Below are 6,682 nucleotides of genomic sequence, written 5' to 3' on the forward strand. Positions count from 1 at the left end.
TTTTGTTTTCCGCCACTACAAGCTACAAACTCATCTTTCCTCCTTATTTACCACTAAATACAGAACCTACAACCAACATACCACAATACCAAGCAAGTTACACTCACCATCAAGCCTCTTACACTATAGTTTCGGTTATTTTTTCAAAACTAAAGTTTAAACCGTAAAAATTCGTTTTTGGTTCATTTAACTCCTTTCTTGGACCAAGATCCCTTGTATAACCCGTATACATCACTTGATCATGCAAGAATCGGTTTTCATCTCGGCTTTTCACCCTTTTTCACTTGAAACCTCATTTTCTTGCAAATAAACTCAAGAAAAGAAGATGGAAACGTAAATAACTCGATTTTTACCTTGCTTTTCTTGCTAAAATTCTGGATTTTTAGATCATAAAATGGAGAGAATTGATGAAGGTTGAGATGTTTGTTTTAAAAAAAAATAACAAGTGACAAGGTATATACCCTTGTCCGATCGGAAGTCAAGGGGAGGTGGGGTGGGACCCACCTTTCCATTTCTAGCCACCCATTTGGATTTTGGAAATTCGGATAATGTTTTGGATAATCTGGTTCAGTTCGTTTTTCGGTTAAATGTTTAATTCAGCTTAAAACGAGGCTAAAACGGTTGTTTTCGACTTAAAAATGAAATTTATATAAAACCGATTTAAAACTTAAAAAAAACTTAAACCATGACATTTATTAACTTAAAACATCATATTATTAATAGTTGCGCATCTTTTTCGGCTTGATCGATCGTCTCTTGCTCGGTTTGGTATTAAAGGTTTCGTTTAACGTACCGACGTACCATTAAATCGAAAATTCTTTTTCTGTGCTTTAATTCACTTATCCCGAAGCTTTAATACTTCGTAAACATCACTAAATATCATATATCTCGTCTATAACGTAATCCTCGATTCGTTCGGGCTACAATAACCGTTAATCGGTTAATCGTATTTTCAATACGATTAACTGCATAATCGAGTATAGTCCGTACTGTGAATCATACATACTCGTATAAACGCATTATAATTCATATATTCATTACTAAATAACACATAAATAGTATATACCGGTTCGGATATACCTGGTTTTGCCAGAATCGTTACATTCTCCCCTCGTAAAAAAAAATTTCGTCCTCGAAATTTTACGCGTCGACTACTTCCTTTTGAGGGAATAGGTAGGGGTATTTCTTCCGGAATTCGTCCTTTCGTTCCCATGTATATTCTGGGCCTCGTTGCGAATTCCATCTAACTTTGACCAACGAAATCTTATTGTGTCTAAGTTGCTTGATTTTCCCGTCTACTATTTCTATGGGTTCCTCTACGAAATTGAGCTTATTACTTATTTGGACACCCTCTAAATGTAACACCGATGTCTCATCCGCCAGACATCTTTTCAAGTTCGATACGTGAAACACGTTGTGAACTGCACTCAGTTCATCGGGTAGTTCTAATCGGTATGCTACGGGACCGATTTTTGCAGTAATATTGAATGGTCCAATATATCTCGGGGCTAACTTCCCCGCATTTCCAAATCTAACTACACCCTTCCAAGGTGATACCTTCAAATACACTTTATCACCTTTCTCAAACGACAACGGTTTTCTACGGGTATTGGCATAACTCTTCTGCCGATCCCGCGCGGCCTTCAGATTGTTCCTAATTTCAAGGATTTTGCTGGTCGTTTCCTGGACCAGGTCTGATCTAATAACCTGAGTGTCGCCCACTTCAGTCCAGCAGAGTGGTGATCGGCACTTCCGACCATACAATGCTTCGTAAGGCGCTGCCTTTATACTGCTATGGTAACTGTTATTATAGGAAAATTCAACGAGTGGGAGATGTTGATCCCAATTTCCCTTAAAATCCAGTACGCATGCACGAAGCAAATCCTCCAGGGTTTGGATGGTCCTCTCAGACTGACCATCGGTCTGAGGGTGGTAAGCTGTGCTTAGATCAATACGCGTTCCCAGCGCTTCTTGCACAGCTTGCCAAAGATTGGAGGTGAAATGGCTATCCCGATCGGAGATGATTGAGATGGGTATCCCATGACGAGACACAATTTCATTTATATAAATCTGCGCAAGTCTCTCAGTATTATAATTATTCCTAATCGGGATAAAATGTGCCGATTTGGTTAATCGATCCACGATTACCCAAATTGCATCATGTCCTCGGGATGTCTTAGGGAGATGTGTCACAAAATCCATCGTGATTTGCTCCCATTTCCATTCGGGAATTTCCGGTTGTTGTAACATCCCCGAGGGTTTCTGGTGCTCCGCCTTAACTCTCGCACAAGTCGCACACTTACCGACATACGTTGCTATATCCTTTTTCATACCCGGCCACCAGTAGAACTCCTTCACATCCTTGTACATCTTATCCGATACCGGATGTATGGAATATTTCGATCTATGCGCTTCGTCCATGATTAATTCACGAAGGTCATGGAGGGTCGGGATCCAAACCCGATTTTTGAAATAGAGAATTTCGTCCATGCGCTGTTCGAAATTCTTCTCATCGCCGTAAAGTCCCTCCTTTTCCAATTGTTCCTCTTTCAACGCCTCACGTTGAGCGACTCGAATCAGGTCCGAAAGATTCGACTGGACTATCATCCCCAGTGCTCGCACTCGCAATGGCTTAACCCGATCTTTCCTACTCAAGGCATCGGCTACGACGTTAGCCTTGCCGGGGTGATAACGGATGTCACAGTCATAATCGCTTAACAACTCGACCCATCTTCGTTGCCTCATATTCAGCTCTTTCTAATCGAATATGTGCTGCAAACTTTTATGATCGGTGAAGATGGTGCACTTCGTACCGTAGAGATAATGTCTCCAGATTTTAAGTGCGAAGATAACCGCTCCCAGTTCTAAGTCGTGAGTAGTGTAATTTTTCTCGTGTACTTTTAACTGTCGGGAAGCATAGGCTATAACCTTATTATTCTGCATCAACACGCATCCTAACCCTCTACGCGATGCGTCACAATACGCGACAAAACCATCGTCTCCATCGGGGAGACTTAAAATCGGCGCTTGGCACAATTTTTGCTTTAACGTTTGAAACGCCGTTTCCTGCTCTTCTCCCCATTCATACTTTCGATCCTTTTGAGTCAGGAGAGTTAAAGGTTGGGCGATGCTGGAAAAGTTCTCTATAAATCGACGATAATATCCAGCTAAGCCTAAGAATTGGCGGATTTTCTTTGGCGATTTAGGCGCTTGCCAATTCTTAATTGCTTCAACCTTACTCGGATCAACGATGTATTCCTTGATGGTTTACGACGTGACCGAGGAATTGCACTACTTGTAACCAGAAGTTACACTTGGAGAATTTTGCATACAACTTTTCCTGATTTAGAAGCTCTAAAATTATTCTTAAGTGTTGCTCGTGCTCTTCTTTACTTTTCGAATAGATCAAAATATCGTCAATAAACACGATGACGAATTTGTCGAGGTAGGGTTTACAGACTCGATTCATGAGGTCCATGAACACTGCCGGCGCATTTGTTAGCCCGAAAGGCATAACTAAGAACTCGTAATGGCCGTAGCGAGTCCGGAATGCGGTTTTTGGGATATCTTCTTCCTGAATTCTAACCTGATGGTATCCCGATCTAAGATCGATTTTTGAGAAATAGCTCGCACCTTGCAGCTGGTCAAACAGATCATCAATTCGGGGAAGAGGGTACCTATTTTTGATTGTTAACTTGTTCAACTCCCTGTAATCAATGCACATTCTAAGGCTCCCGTCCTTCTTTTTCACGAATAATACAGGTGCACCCCACGGGAAATGACTAGGACGTATAAATCCTTTATCCAACAATTCTTGCAACTGATTGGATAATTCTTGCATCTCGGACGGTGCAAGTCGGTAGGGTGCTTTAGCAACAGGGCCAGCTTGAGGTATTAAATCGATTCTGAATTCGACCTGTCGGGTTAGCGGTAATCCAGGAAGTTCTTCTGGGAAAACTTGTGGAAATTCGCGTACCACCGGAATATCATCCACCCGTTTCTCCTCAGAATCTGTGGCCGTCAAGCTCGCTAGATACGCCACGCATCCCTGGCGTATATATTTTAACACCTTGAGGTGGGATATAAATGGTATCATTGTGCCCGACTTCTCTCCTCGCACTAACACCTCTTCGTCATCCGACACCCGGATCTTGACGATTTTCTTTTCACAGTTTATTTCCACTTTGTTACGTGCTAACCAATCCATTCCCACTATTACGTCAAAACTACCTAATTCTACCGGTAATAAGTCAATCAGGAAGGATTGATCGTTCAGAATAAAAGGGCAATTCCGAACTATCTGATTAACTATCATGGTTTTACCGTTAGCGACTTCTACGGTATAAGGTTCTATGGTTTCACTAATCGGAAGGTTTGCTATCGATAGGAACTGAACGGAGACAAAACTTCTATCGGCGCCCGTATCAAATAATACTGAAGCGTAATGATCAGAGACGAAGAATGTACCTGTCACTACGCTGGGGTCCTGGCGTGCTTCGTTCGCCCCCATCACAAATGCTCGGCCTCTCGCCGGATTGAACGACGATGCCTGACCCACGGTTTGCCTCCCATTTCCTCCCTGGTTCAGTTTCGGACAGTATCTCTTGAAGTGGTCTGTGCTGCCGCATTCAAAGCAAGCACGGCTGGTGGTCATCATTTGGTTTCCTTGTGGGTTTTGTTGTCGGGCTGGTTGGGTCCTATGTGGCTGCGCACGGATAGGTTGCGGTTGTCGGTTCAGACTGTTTAGGTTTGTCCTACAACTCGGTGCGTAGTGCCCATTCCTGCCACACCGGTGGCACACTACCCCCTTGCACTCGCCACCATGCTGGTAACCGCATTTCCCACCCTTAGGGAACGTCCCTTTCTGCGATTCTTGCCTTCCGCCTGAACTAGTCATGGCGTAGTTCTGGGCAGCGGGACTAGCACGTTTATTTTGCTGCTTCTCCTGGATCCTATTGTCATACGTACCCCGCTTTCCCCCAGCGGACTCTCCTGCCACCTTCAGTGACCCACTCCTCACGAAATCGTATGTGACGATACCAGCTTGCGTCACCGCACCCTCAAACGTCTTGTGTCCCCCAGAGTTGACTATACTCCTTACTACTGGAGTTAGTCCCCATATATAGCGCTCAACCCTCTTTGACTCTGGGGTGACCAACCATGGCACCAATCGCGACAATTCATTAAATCGGTTCGTATAACCCAAGTGGTCTGCCCCCTGCATCTCCAGGTTCCACAATTCGTTTTCTAACTTCTGCAGTTCATTTTTCGGGCAGAAATGTTCCAGTACAAGGGCCTTGAGCTCTGCCCAGGTCATGCGGTTTGTCGCTGCCTGACCGCGAGTTTGCACTATTGTGTTCCACCATGTCAAGGCATGGTCCGTGAACGTGCAGGTAGCATACTTAACAACGTAATCCTCAGGGCAGTTGCTGATGTTCACAACAGACTCTATTTTCTCAATCCACTTAACCAACCCATTTGGTCCTTCAGACCCGCTAAATTCTAGGGGCTTGCACAACATAAAATCTTTGATTGAACATCCCTTTGTTGCAGGAGTCGGTTCAGTGCGGTTCGTTTCTACACTAGGTATAGGGCCATTACTGTCTGTAACGACCACCCTAGGCGGTGCGTCATTACTCGGAATCGGGTTACCGTTCGGTGGAGGGTTAACATTTTGTTCCCCATCATTATTGGTGGTCGTTTGATTGCTCGCAGGGTCTGGATTGGTCGTATTGTTAATACTGGCGGCGATGCGCGATACTATATCCGGTATCACCGCCTCTAACTGTCGAGCAATCAGACGATCCACATCCACTTCTGACATTCGAGCTGACCGTTTTGGTGCCATTCTACACAACATTAAGAAAAATACATATAATTAATACAAATTTCAATCTCGATACACAACACACATTCCATTCATTAATAAACATCAGTAAATATTACATAAACATCATCACATAGATTGAGTTTTCATACATCAGTCCTACATCGGCATCATTTCGACATAACCCGCTATGGGTCAGTGCTTGAATGATACACCAAAAGTATCAACAATGATATCCCCAAAAGAGACCCCCTATGGGTTAGTGGCTGTACTATAACTACCCAAGATTCACTCTATGTTAGCATCGCCACTAACTGCTTACACAGAGTATCAAAAAGCGGACCCTGACTACTACCACCCTAACATAACTAAGCATGGTGGTATACCAACCACACCAACACTGCCACCATCACCACCAACACCGCCAGCAAACCCCGGATCCGTGTCTCCATCCGGTCAATCATCCACTGGGAGTATGCGTCCTCCCTCCTCAGCTGGCCAATCGCGTACTGGCTGTCCAGTACGCAGTCCGCCAAGTGTCTCCTCCTCTGGATCCCCACCGTCAAGGCGATGGTGTGCTCAACCACCTGCTCGGTGAGCACTCGGAGCCATGCAGCCTCGGAGGAGGGACGCTCATCCCTCTCCAGCCTAGGGGTACCCCACACGGGGTGGAGGCACAGGCTCGGGCTGGGGGCGGGAGGACTCGCCCCTGTGGAAAGTAGGTCTGGGTGGGGTAGAGGTAGGTGGGACATAGGGGACACTGATCCGCGCCGTGAGGCGGGATCCGGGTCTGGGAGGGGTAGGGGTGGCCTGTGGTGCGGGTGGGGTGGGGGATCTGGCAACCCTAGTAGGGGA

Source organism: Bidens hawaiensis, unplaced genomic scaffold (assembly GCF_021521415.1).
Source record: "Bidens hawaiensis isolate Kalapana, Puna unplaced genomic scaffold, B.hawaiensis_p1.1 tig00018138_1, whole genome shotgun sequence".
NCBI classification, from domain to species: Eukaryota; Viridiplantae; Streptophyta; class Magnoliopsida; order Asterales; family Asteraceae; genus Bidens; species Bidens hawaiensis.